Source organism: Saimiri boliviensis, chromosome 5 (assembly GCF_048565385.1).
Source record: "Saimiri boliviensis isolate mSaiBol1 chromosome 5, mSaiBol1.pri, whole genome shotgun sequence".
Taxonomy (NCBI): domain Eukaryota; kingdom Metazoa; phylum Chordata; class Mammalia; order Primates; family Cebidae; genus Saimiri; species Saimiri boliviensis.
In genome coordinates, this window is record NC_133453.1 from 51,652,401 (window position 1) to 51,666,406 (window position 14,006).

A 14,006-nucleotide genomic window follows, 5' to 3' on the forward strand; every position below is an offset into this window, starting at 1 on the left:
ATCAGACTAATAGAGGATCAAGTTCAGTCACTGTTCTATGGGACTCTCATTTTGGAACTAGCAGCTGATTTAAACATGCTCTTCTTATGGTCATTGCTGTTAGCACAAGAGGTAAAAATAAAAACATCTGGTATTCCATAGGGGCTTGGCTAGGTACTGACATATTCTCACTTCTTCATTCTACAAACCAAATCATATTCTGTAGCTCATAACCAGTGAGTTGGAAACATATACTCTGTCCATTGTCAGCTAAGCTATGGTGAAGTAGAGCAGGAAGAATATAATAAAACATGCCACAGATATCTATCCACAATTTCAAGAAATTCAATACATTCCAGAAAACCAAATATGTAAACAATAGAAAACCAAGACAAATATAAAGTTTAAGTATGGCCAAAAAGATGCACTCCCTTCAAATTAGTGACAGCCAGTCAGCTGACTTTTTAAGCAACAGCAACAAAAGTAAACATTTTTGCTTCGAGTGGACTAAAAATGTTCACATTAGAAGACAAAGATTGTCAGACTAGTTAAAAAACCAAAATATATGAACTACTTACAAGAGAAACATTCATAATAAAAAGGTACAGAAATATTGACATTTGGAAGATGAAAAATGTATATGATTCAAACAGTAGGTAAAAGAAAGCTATGCAGTTTAACTTCTCTCTTTGTAAAACAGATTTTCATGAACGGTGATGAGCACATGCAGAGGTTGGGGTGAAAATCCAATGGAACATCATATTTGGTTAAAATCTTTGTGCATTTTAAATAAAAATAAATGTCATTGGTATTATCCCTTTTTTCCCCCATTCTTCATTTAGATATCTTCTATTATTAGCCACATGAGAACAGCTTTCATGTCTAACTTTCTTTCTTAATTCTATGTTTTCTTCTTCTTTGGAGATGTTCTCTTCATGTAATAATTATTGGATATTTTCTCCAAAGGCATTTACCATTAAATGCCCATTGCACAGTAATAAAATTCCTATTTTTATTGAACTATGAAGGCAAAAATATTATTTCTTACAACCAGAAAAAAATGCATTTTTGTCATCCTCTTGTACATCTACTGAGATATCTTGTATTTTTTGTATTTTGTATTTTTATACATTCAAATACAACTGAATGTTCTTTGAGTCATTATTAGTTGATATTTATTATTATATTTCATTTGCTTTGTTCATGTTAACAAGTCTAAAATGCAGAGAACTTTCCCGTTCTTTGTTTCCCTTACTTCCTTACTTATCATCTTTTTCCTTACTTTTAGACAAACTGAAATCATATTTTTTACTAAAAGCTTTTCAAAGACACTGATCCTAGATTTTAAGCATATGTTAGCAAGTACAAATATTACTAATAAACAGCGCTAGAGAGATTAGATTGGATTGCATGAACTGAAATGTTTACAGTCTCAAAAACTGATGGACCATTTTTTTAAAAGAAGATTTTGTGCTTTTTCTGGGTAGATGAAAAGATGGAGCTGGGTGTGTGTAAAATTATAATGCCAAATATAAAGTTGCTACTGTAATTGTAGTGGCAAGGGAGATGGACATGTAGGAAGAAGACTTGGATTCAAGGCCTGATTCTTGGACTTAATGTGATGTGATCCTGGAAAAGTTACTTTATCACTTGGAATCTTGGGTTTTGACTCAGTAAAACAGAGATAATAACACATCTTGAGGTTGGTGTGAGAGTCCAATGGAACATCATATGTGACTAAAAACCGTGTTTCCTTCCTCCCTCCCTCCCTCCCTTCCTTCCTTTCTTCCTTCTCTCTTCTTCTTCTGATAAGAGTCTTGCTCTGTCACCCAGGCTGGAGGGCAGTGGTATGATCTTGGGTCACTGTAACCTCTGTCTCCTGGGTTCCAGTGATTCTTCTGCCTCAGCCTCCTGAGTAGCTGGGACTAGTGGTGCGTACCACCACACATGGCTAATTTTTGCATTTTTTAGTAGAAATTGGGTTTTGTCATGTTGGCCAGGCTGGTCTCAAACTGCTGACTTCAAGTGATGTGTGTGCCTTGACCTCACAAACTGCTGGGATTACAGGGGTGAACCATGACTCCTGGCCAAGGGTAGGTATATCCTATGTTTTGAAATTTCTCTGCACTTGAATCTCCTGTGCTTCAACTGGATGCTCTTATCTCAATGTTCTAACTATTCCATACATTAGACCTCCCTTCTTCTACCTCTGACAAAACTTTTATACACACTGTGCCCGATCTTGAACGAAACCAAATGCCAAATAACCAACATATGCTAAATTGCCAATAGCCACTAATTATACCTCTCTTGCTAAGAGTTTTTCCACAAGTCATCAGTTATTAAAGATTTTTAGAAGTTTTGTCATTTAAAAAATATGTGTGCTTGAGGACAGGATGGTTGTAGGACAGCGGAGAGATCTGACTTCACCGAATTTGCATCTTCTTTTCAAATGAAGGGTAAACTTTGCAAAGTGGATTCTACTGAGTGATGAGAAACAAAAGTGAATGAGGCATAATGGGTTGGTTTAAAAATTACTCACATTATACTCAGTTGTGCAGAAAAACATAGAATTCCCTCATTGTCTAAAGCTATTATGAGCTGCTTTGTCATTCTCATCCACTGAGTAGTTGTGGGGCAGAGGCTTGGAAGAATTAAATATTGATCAATTTAGTTTAAAACTTAGAGCACATAATAATTTGAAGGGTCTCTTTAGATTTAATTCATTCACTTTGGAATAATAACTTAGAACTTTCGGATTTCTTCCTCTCCCCCTGCTCTTTTGTAAGACATTTGAGGTTTGAGGGAGAGACATTCAGGACCATGTGGTGATGGAAAAAGGAGTTCTCTGGTTTTACAATGATGGTTGTATGTGTGCCGGAGCTCTCACTGAGATAGGGATGAACTCTCCTGCCCCAGTTCATTCTACTGGGGATTGTTGATGCCCACCCGATTAAGTTGCTGCTATTTCTTCTTGGTTTGCTCAAAACTGGGATGGACTTTTTTGCTGACTTATCCGTCTTTGGATTTGCGGCAGTACTGTACAACTTTCAGTTCTTTCCACACCATGTCATGCCCCATGACAAGTCTATTGACTCTAAATTTGACATCAATGGTTTTAATAAAATGAGAACTAGAGTTTTCCCCTGTTTGACCACAGCACATATCCCTCATAGGTATGCTGGCAAGGCTCTCTGTTGGCATAAAAATCACTTTGCAGATTAGTTACTTCTCCAAAGCCTCATTCCTTTGACCTTCTCTTCCATTTATCTAATGCATTTGTCACATTCTAGGCCAATGTCCAGAGGTTGGATCCACTTAGCTCACCCACCGGCTATCCCTCTACTCTCATTTTGTTTTGTTTGATTCTTACTGCAGTTCGTGAGTTGGGAAGGGTTGGCAGTGCTCCCATTGCTTTCTCTGATTCCCTGAGTTGACATCTCTACCCTGAAATTGAAGTATCAGATCGAGTATAGGTAGAGGGGAACTCACTTCCAGTAAAGTAATGCAAATTGGGAATTATTTTTAAAATACCACTCCTGTTAACACAGGAAGGAAAAGTAAAATAAATCCTTGTGAAATCTAGTGAGCATAACTCATGAATATCTTTTGCTCCCTCTTTTCCGTGACACCACTCCTTTCTATTCTTCTCCTATGACCACTCATTTCCTGTCTTTTTTGAAAGTAATCCTCTACTAGTCTATTAAATGCTGGTATCACATGGTTTTTGTCCTTATCCTTCTCCTGTTTTCAATCTCCAATCTCTCCTTAAATTATCTGAACCACTTCAGTGGCCTCAAATAACACATATTATCTTATGGTTCACTGTTGCAAGAGATATGGTTCATTTTTCTATTCCTATTTTGCCAATACAGTTACTAGCAAATAATGGGCACTCAATGAATAATTGTAGATGGAATAAGTGCATGTACCCCAATGGCTGAGAAATCTCTGAGACAATCTCTTAAGTTTGCCTCAAGTATAGGTAGAAATAAAATGCAAAAAAATGCAACCCACACATATATTCATGGTTATGGAAAGATTTTTTTTTTTGCCAATATAGAGAATTTCCATATAATAACAGGGCTTTTAGGTGAAAAATTAAACTTTTCATTTTAGAAATTTGAATTTGTCTTTTTTTTTTTTACATTTATAAAAATGCATGATTCCTAGCTATATACACAGACCACATGTGGCTCTAAGTCATATAGAAAAAATGAATCAATTCATTCCACATTTTATCTGCTTACTTGGAGGAGAAAAAATAATTAAAGCAACTAAGTATTTAAAATAATGTATTTTTCCTTTCAATAGCTCTTTAAATCTGAGGACTATTAAAGACTTCGCTTTAATAGAGTAAAATAATACACAACAACCACCTGTGGCACCAATACAATACTAAGAAGGCAGGGAGGGAGAAAGAAGGAGAGAGAGAGAGAGAGAGAGAGAGAGAGAGAGAGAGAGAGAGAGAAGCAAATTGCAATGGATGTTTCAAAAGTAATTTAGAATATACCTACATGTCACAGATTCTTTTACATTAAAGTGTGTATTGGAAATCTGTTCCTTAGACGCTCCTACCTCCTGCATGTTGACAAAGGAATGAAATGACTGACTAAATTATTTAAAAAACTTAAAGTCAAAATTTCTTAAATTCAAAGAAATGCCTTTGAAATTAACTACAAATCACATTGTCCTTTTGCAGGTGATCCCCAGGCAAGCAGGTTCTGGAGTAAACCTTCAGCAGTCCTACAGCAGAAGGGCCTGACGGTTAGAAGGAAAACTAAAAAAACAGAAAGAAATAACTTCAACATCAACAAAAAGGACGTCCACGCAGAGACCCCATCTGAAATTCACCAACTACAAAGACCACAGGTAGATAAATCCACAAAGATGGGAAGAAGCCAGTGCAAAAAGGATGAAAATACCTAAAACCAGAATGCCTCTCCTCCTTGAAGAGATCACAACTCCTCACCAGCAAGTGAAAAAGGCTGGATGGAGAATGAGTCTGATGAACTCATAGAAACAGGCTTCAGAAAGTGGGTAATAACAAACTTCTCTGAGGTAAAAGAACATGTTCTAACCCAATGCAAAGAAACTGAATCTTGAAAAAAGATTAGACGAAATGCTAATGAGAATAAACAGCTTAGAGAAGAATATAAATGACTTGATGGTGCTGTAAAACACAAAACAAGAACTTTGAGAATCATACACAAGTTTCAATAGCCAAATTGATCAAGCAGAAGAAAGGATATCAGAAATTGAAGATCAACTCAGTGAAATAAAATGAGAAGGCAAGATTAGAGAAAAAAGAGTGAAAAGAAATGGACAAAGCCTCCAAGAAATATGGGATTATGTGAAAAGACCTAATCTGTATTTGATAGGTGTACTTGAACGTGACTGAGAGAATGAATCCAAGCTGAAAAACACTCTTCAGGATATCATCCAGGAGAACTTCCCCAATCCAGCAAGGCAGGCCACCATTCAAGTCCAGGAAATACAGAGAACACCACAAAGATATTCCTCAAGAAGAGCAACCCCAAGACACATAATTGTCAGATACACCAGGGTTGAAATGAAGGAGAAAATGCTAAGGGCACCGAGAGAGAAAGGTCAGGTTACCCACAAAGGGAAGCCCGTCAGACTCACAGTGGATCTCTTGGCAGAAACCCTACAAGCTAGAAGAGAGTAGGGGCCAATATTCAACATCATTAAAGAAAATAACTTTCAACCTAGAATTCCATATCCAGCCAAACTAAGCTTCATAAGTGAGGGAGAAATAAAATCCTTTATGAACAAGCAATTGCTGAGAGATTTTGTCACCACTAGGCCTGCCTTACGAGAGCTCCTAAAAGAAGCACTAAACATAGAAAGGAACAACCAGTACTAGCCACTCCAAAAATGTACCAAATGGTAAAGAGCATTGATACAATGAAGAAACCACATCAACTAAGAGTCAAAATAACCAGCTAACATTAAAAAGGCAGGATCAAATTAACACATAACAATATTAACCTTAAATGTAAATGGGCTAAATGTTCCAATCAAAAGACACAGACTGGCAAATTGGATAAAAAGTCAAAACCCATCAGCGTGCTGTATTCAGGAGACCCTACTCACCTACAAGGACACACATAGGCTCAAAGTAAAGGGATGGAGGAAGATTTATCAAGTTGGAGAGCAAAAAAATGCAGGAGTTGCAATCCTAGTCTCTGATAAAATAGACTTTAAACCAACAAAGATCAAAAGAGACAAAGAAGGACATTACATAATGGTAAAAGTATCAATGCAACAAGAAGAGCTAATGATCCTAAATATATACACACCCAATACTGGAGCACCCAGACACATAAAGCAAGTTCTTAATGATCTACAAAGAGACTTAGACTTAGACTCCCACACAATAATAGTGGGAGACTTCACATGGTAAAATAAATGAACATTATTAGTTAATTGATGAAAGGATTGAAAGTTGATGGAATTTCCCTCTTTCTGTTTTTTTTTTATTTTTTGGACAGCTTACTCTGTCACCCAGGCTGGAGTGCAGTGGCATGATCTCAGCTCACTGCAATCTCCACCTCCCAGATTCAAGTGATTCTCTTGCCTCAGCCCCCAAGTAGCTGGGACTATAGGCATGCCCTTCCATGCCTAGCTAATTTTTGTATTTGAGGTAGAGATGGGATTTCACCATGATGGCCAGGCTGGTCTCGAACTCCTGACCTCAGATGATCTACCTGCCTTGACCTCCCAAAGTGCTGGGATTACAGGCATGAACCACTGTGTTGGGCCAGTATTCATTTTTTAAATAAAATAGATTTCTAATTTTCTGAACTGTTAGGTAGATCTAACATTTTAAGTAATCTCAGCACAGAAATGAGCTACATATGGGCCAGTAACTGCAGTTTGAGTCTTGTTATTTTAGCTCCTGTGTTAGCGTTAGCCCTCATCTATGTACACATATGAGTATGGTTATACTATGCATACACAGAGCAAATGTCAAGAAAATAAATAAGCTTACTCAAATAAAATGCTTATAATTTTTTTTTAAGATTTCAGCATGCTATTTTTTTCTTCAGAAACATCTAATAATGAAAGGAGGTGCTTTTTAAAAAAATATGAAAACTGTCTTTGTAATAAAAATAGTATTTCCAACACTTTCAAGTATGGAATTTGATGTCTAATCCCAAACAAAGTTACACTAATAATTTCCCTTCAAAAGTTATTTGAATTAATTGAAATCATTATAAACAGAGAAATATCACATATCCTTGATACACTTCCTCAATCACACATCATGTAAAAGAGGGCATTTTCTTAGAGATTTACTGCTTTACATATTGATATTTTCTTTATTAGTTAGCAAGACAGCATTAGATTGTTTTTTAATGTTATTTATATTTAGATAACTAACACATTTTATAAGATTTTAAATAATATAATCTATGTGAAACAAAATCTTATCTTTATCTTTTAGAGGCATAAGGTTAATATTCTATAATAAAAAAAGTCAGTGGAAAAATTTTCACAATATATCCCCCAAATTTTCTCCAGAAAAGCTTGTAATACTGTAATGTCGTAATACTGTAACTCCTTTTGAATAAACATGTAGGTTCTATGTGGGCCTCTACCACTCTCTGTTACATTTTATCATAATAAAATAACATACAGTTTCAAAATGTTAAGATAAAATACATATTAGAAACCATGACCAAGAACTTTGTAAAATGGGATTTTGGTTTACTTGACATTAAACTGCAGATTATTAATGCTGCAAAGATAATTTTGAGGTGGATTATTTGAGCATATATTGTTTGGGTCTTCATGAGAGCGAGGAGAATGGTAAAATAATCAAAGACTGACATCTTTAGCTTTCTCCATTTTATGAAGCAGTGTATTTCATGTGTTTATAGCTGGATCTAACAAAAAGCTTTCTTTTTTCACTTGATTTGAGCATTTGTTTGTTTATCTTTTCTCAGGCTGATTCTACAAGCACAAAGTTGCAATGACCTAACATATTACAGAACTAGCCTGTGTTTACTTTCCCCCCATTTGACCACCCACAAGTTGAGTCAGAGTTGTATTTTACATTTTCCTAAACCAAAACCACATGGAGGAAATGCACTTCCTTGGGTCTCTTTAAAATCATGAAATTAAGCCTTTCTTGGATTCTGTCTCCAACAAGCAATAGATAATCTTCTGCTTGTGAATACCTCTAAGTTATTAATCAGGGAGTGTTGTTGCAGCTGATCTAGAAAACTGCAGTCCCAGAAACACGGTCACAGAACATAGAGCTGAAAAGAGTAACAGAAATCAGTTAAATTCAAATGCTTCTTATAGGTGGGGAAACTGTGGCTCAAAGAGGCTGAACTCTTGTGCATGGTTATAATAAAAACCAAGATGAGACTTGGTGACTGGGTTTCCAGCCAGCCTACTTTACTTAACCACTGTATTCCAACTGACTCCACTGCTATAACATTTAACTAAGCAAGGGATCCATTTGCTGATTTGAACAATCGCATCTTTTCTCGTTTCATGTCATCTGCTGAAGGTGCTCAGTAATGCTAGAATTAAATTTAATAATTTAACATTAGCATAAATTCTAAAATACTTTTGACCCTTTATATTTTTCTCTAACCTTTTTCCTCCCTGAGGAAATTATATTCTTGCAAGCCATTTGTGTCTTAAGCCCATTTATTTCCTCATCCTCTGATCTGAAATGGCTACTGGGATGTTGTCTTGTCCTGGAAAAAAAGCAACTTCAGGCTGACCTATTTTGTTAGATGTAACATTGTTCTAGGCTTCAAAAAGCCTCTTAGTCCTTAACAATACATGAATTAATCTTCTGGACACAACTATATATTTCAGTTATTTCTACATAATGTTTCTGAATAATAATTGTGAGTTTTTATTATATATTCGATTTGTTACAGAAAATCCCTAACAGGTAATGACATTGAGAATTATCAGACTTTCTGAAATTTAAAGCTGCAACACCTTAAAGTTTGGTTTTCCTAAAAGAACCCAAAGTCCGGTTCAGATTTTAGCATCATATCTAGAGCACTTCAAACTATGTATGTAAAACATTCTTCTTTTGAGAGGAAAATAATTATTCTTTATTATTTTAATCCTTAGAATGCAATGAAATAATTGATTGGAGATCACATAGGCAATTTCTCAAGGCTCTCAGAAGTTAGAGAGAAAATTGTAGCCACATTAGCTTGACTACATCATTCATTCAAAGGATCTCAGCCTATCATGCCAAGGTATGACTTTTTCCTTTTGAGTAGTAACATTGAGAGCCACGTCTAAACCCAATGTTTCACTAAGAAACAATGCAAATTGAGTGAATTCTCTTCTACCCCTTGCCTTTTTGAAAATCTTCCTTAATTGCTACACTCTTCATCCAGCAAGTTACACTGCCTGTGGGTAGTAATGCTAGGTTATTTTCTTTTTCTTCTCTCATATGATAAATTGAGAAAGGAATTCTGTCCTAAAGATATCACTTAGTAGGCTTTCAAGTCCTCAGCTGGTGCACTTTTACTTACTGTTTCTCAGCAGACTAAGACACATTAAATTATTCTACCTTGTGCTATTATTGCTTATTTAGATCACACCAAATTGTATTTTAACTGACACAAATTAGGTTTAAATTATAACTAATAGATAGTCATCTTGATCAGCCAGATGTGGTATTATGATCTATGGTCATATCATCTCTCTTATGAGGCTCCTCTATTGTGTCCAAATCCAACCTCCAGCTCATTTCTTCATGTCCTTCTTTATCCAGCCTAAAGTCCATGAAACACAGTTTTCTGCCAATATTCTTAAACTCTCTCACTCTACTGTCTCTAGGTGTTAATAGTCTATCTGGCAAAACTCAATCTAATTGTATCCAGATACCTACTTTCTCTGCTTCTGTTTCCAAATGGCTAAGCACTGCTGGAAAATTCACATGATAGAACAACCTGAATCTATGACAAATTTACAATCCCAGCCTTGAAAGAACATTCAATATTGCTAGAGATTTCAGCTACAGCATCTCCGGACTACTTTCCTACTCTCAACATTTCCTTTCTCTAACCCTCTGTACCTACATCAAATCCTAATCCCCACCCCCATTCACCCTCACTATGAGCAGATTATCTGGCCTCTAGTTCAGAGGGATGGTAATAATAGTAATGATAAATATGTACATTGCTTAGCATATGCCAGGCACTACTTTTTAAAATTTACATATGTCAACTACCCTAGGAAAATGGTGCTATTTCTACCACCTTTTTGTAGAGGCACAGACAATATAAATACTTTGCCCACAGTCACACAGTTAACAAGTGGTGGTCAGGTTTTCACTCAGATAGTGAAGATTCGAATTAGAGTCTATGCCTTTGGCCACTGTACATATTGCCTTCTTCTGAAAGTTCATGTCCAAGCTGCCTACAACTCATAATGCAGCTCCCCCTCTCACTTGGGGGCCAATCCTTCCCATCACCTGTGACTTCAGTTTTATGTTTTTATTCTCAGCAACTCCACATGGCTTATTAACTTTCTTATTTTGTGTGTAGATTCACCCTCTTCTCATTCACTCAACTGTCTCTTCCTATTGCCCACCCACACATACATTTTTTGGAAAAGATGACTGTTCTTCCTTTTTACATTTTATCACTTTTTACCTTCTACTCAGTACTTTCTTCAGTCTTGACTCTCTACCCATCCAGCTTTTACCCAGCTTACAACTGACATCCATGACACCAATTCGAATGCACATTTTTCACCCCTTATTTCACTTGAGCTCTCACCAGTGTTCCATTCTGTTGACTACTGCCTCATCTCTGAAACCCTATCTTCCCTTGGCATATGTGAAACAATTTTCTATCTATCTATCTATGTATCTGCCTATCTATCTAATCTATCTATCTATCTATCTATCTATCTATCTATCTATCTATCTATCTATCCAATCTAACGCCTGTTCTGTTTCTCTGGAGAACACTGACTGATGCATTTATCTCTACCTCAGGTCTCTGTTTTGAACAACAGACCCACACATTACATGGGATATAAGCTTCATGAGGTCAGTGACTGCTGCTGGCTTTGTCTCTATTCTATCCTGGTGCCTAGAAGTGTCCAGTAATAGTGGGTGAACAATAAATATTTTTTAATTAAAGAAAAAAATGATTTGCCTAACCTTGATCTTCTTTTACTATTTCCTGTTAAAGCAAGGCATCACGATTGATTCAGCGAAATTAAACAGCCTAGCAAAAATTATTGATATTTCTATGTCCCTCAATCCTCAGAGGTAACAGTTGAATTTGTTGGTTAGGAATCCTATAACAAAATACCACAGAATGGGCAGCTTAAACATCAGGAATTTATGTTGTCACAGTTATGGAGGCTAGAAGTCAAATCTCAAGGTGTCTCAGTTTGGTTTCTCCTGAGTCCCTCTCTCCTTGGCTTGTGGGTGGTCAACATCTCACTATGTCCTCACAAGATCTTTCCTATCTATACACACAGCCCTGGTGTCCCTGTGTGTGTGAATTTCCTCTTATTTTATAAGTATTTCAATCTGATTAGATTAGAGCCCACCCTAACAGCTTCAAACAATTTAATCATCTTTTTAAAGTTTTTATAACCAAATACAGTCACATTCTGGGGTGCTGGGGTTTGAGACTTTAACATATGAATTTTGGTGGGAATAAAATGCATCCAACAATCATCTATCAGCAAACTCAATAGATGTTTTTCTTAATATATACTTCTTGAAATCACATACTTTTCTGTATCCCTTCTTAATCCAAGGTACCATTATATTTTAAGATCTTCAAAGGGTCTCTGACTTCTAGTATTCAAATACTTGCATAATCTCCTGCTTTCTAGTGCTGGCTGGACCTAAATACTAATAAATAGAATATGATCAAAGTTATGGAATGATCTTTTTGAGAGTAGGTTACAAAAAGACTTGGGTCACTGCCACGCTCTCATCCCCTTCCTCTCTCCTTGCTTGTTGTGTAGAAAGCTGGCTGTCACATTGTAGAAAGCCAGCAATCACACTGTGAGCCTTTGAAGAGGCCCAGGTGGCAAGGAGCTGAGGGAGACCTCTAGCTGTGGCCCACCAGGAAACTGAGGCTCTCATCTAAGAATCCACAAGGAGCTGAATGGTGCCACTACCACTTGACTGAGCCTAGAAATAGATCCTCCTTCAGTCAAGCCTTGAGATAACAGCAGCTCTGGACAACACCTTGATTGTAAACTTGCGAGATAGCTACAGCCAGAGAACCCAATTGAGCCCTGGCCAGAGTGATGACCCACAGAATCTGTGAGATAGTAAGTGTTTATTGGCTTTAACCATTAAGTTATGGGGTGATTTGGTATGCAGACATAAGTAACTAACACATGCACTTACTACAGAAGTATACTAGCTTGTCTACCTACGTTTATTCTGGCCTCCTTCAAATCACTTTTTCATATGGCAGTCAGAGTGATCTTTCCTTAACACACATCAGTTTATTTTTCACCTAAATTCTTTGGTAGCTTTCTCTTTATTGCAGATCAGCTGTCTAACATGGCAAACAAAGTCTTGCATAGCCTGGCTCCTCTCCACATCCCAGGCATCATCTCACTCTTAGCTTTGCACTCTGTCCAGCTATAATGAAATTCTTCAGTCCCTTCATATTCACTATGTTGCATTTCACTACAAGCTCTTTGTATATGCTGTTTACTCTGCCTAACATATTCACCTCTCGTTTGTTCACTTAGTTAACATCTATTCTTCCTTTCAGATTTCAAAACCTCATTTTCTGAAGGAGTCCACTTCCCTCCAGGTCAAATCTCCATAGCATTTGCCAGGGAATATTTTTACATATGATTCTGTAGCGGTTTTCCCTTCCACTCAAGTGCAAGCTGCCTGAGAAAAAGGATAATGTCTAGTTTTTTTTTTTTTTTTTTTTTTTTTTTTTTTAATATGGTTTGTAACATACCGGCTGAGTGTCTGTCACAGAGTAAGCACACAGTAAATATTTATTAAACAAATAAATATATAAAATATCAGCAAAATGCTATATATTATTCCTTTTGTCTTTTTATGAGTGTTCCAATCAACAATTTTCCCTCTTAAAAACTATGTAAGCTTAATAAGTATGAAGCTACGATTTCCTACAACTGGACTTCTGACAAGTATTTATGAGGTTAACTTATCTTTTTACAAGGACTATTAGAGAAATACTGAAAAACAATATTTCTTAATATATATGGCATTTAACCCTTCTGGATTCATGATAAAACCACGACAGACTGAAAGGATAAGACTTGGCATTTGATACGGAATTTGTCAGACTCAAAACATTTGTCTCAAAAATTGATGATAAGCTTTTTGTATTTGGAAATACCACCTCTTATTTTTAGCAAATTTGGATTACACAGCTGGATGACAGATGAATACATGTCATAACCTTATAGCGGAGCTAGAGCATGTTGGCTCTGTGATCACATTTCTTTGAACAGAAAGATTTCCATCTTTTAGATCATGATATGTATTCCATCTGAACGTTGTGGCAAATAAACTGCCCATGTGTCACATATTTTGGTCTATAAATCATGTCATGTCCTTGATACATTTACCTCACCATTTACATGAATGTTAATTTGAGCACAGTTATTTCTCCGGCAGACTGAAAATCATAGATAACTTTCTATTTTCTCACCGTATTCATCAACTTAATGGTAAATAAGTGAATGCCTCATTTAAATTTGCTTATTTTTTCAACTCTGGGTTCCTTGCCCACATTTGTTGTAATATTTAGGTGTTTTCACATGCATATAAATGAGGCTACGCATGTTACTTAAATAGGCTAATTAGACTGGGTATTAAATCACTGGTATACTCTAGTGATTTGATGGCATAATATTCAGTATTTGCATACAATAATAGACATTTATACACATTAATAGGAATGTGATAGGGAATGCTGAAGACTCGTGCCAGTGGGATAGTATATGCCTGTTTTGCCAGAGGCAGCTACAACTTATTTTTGACT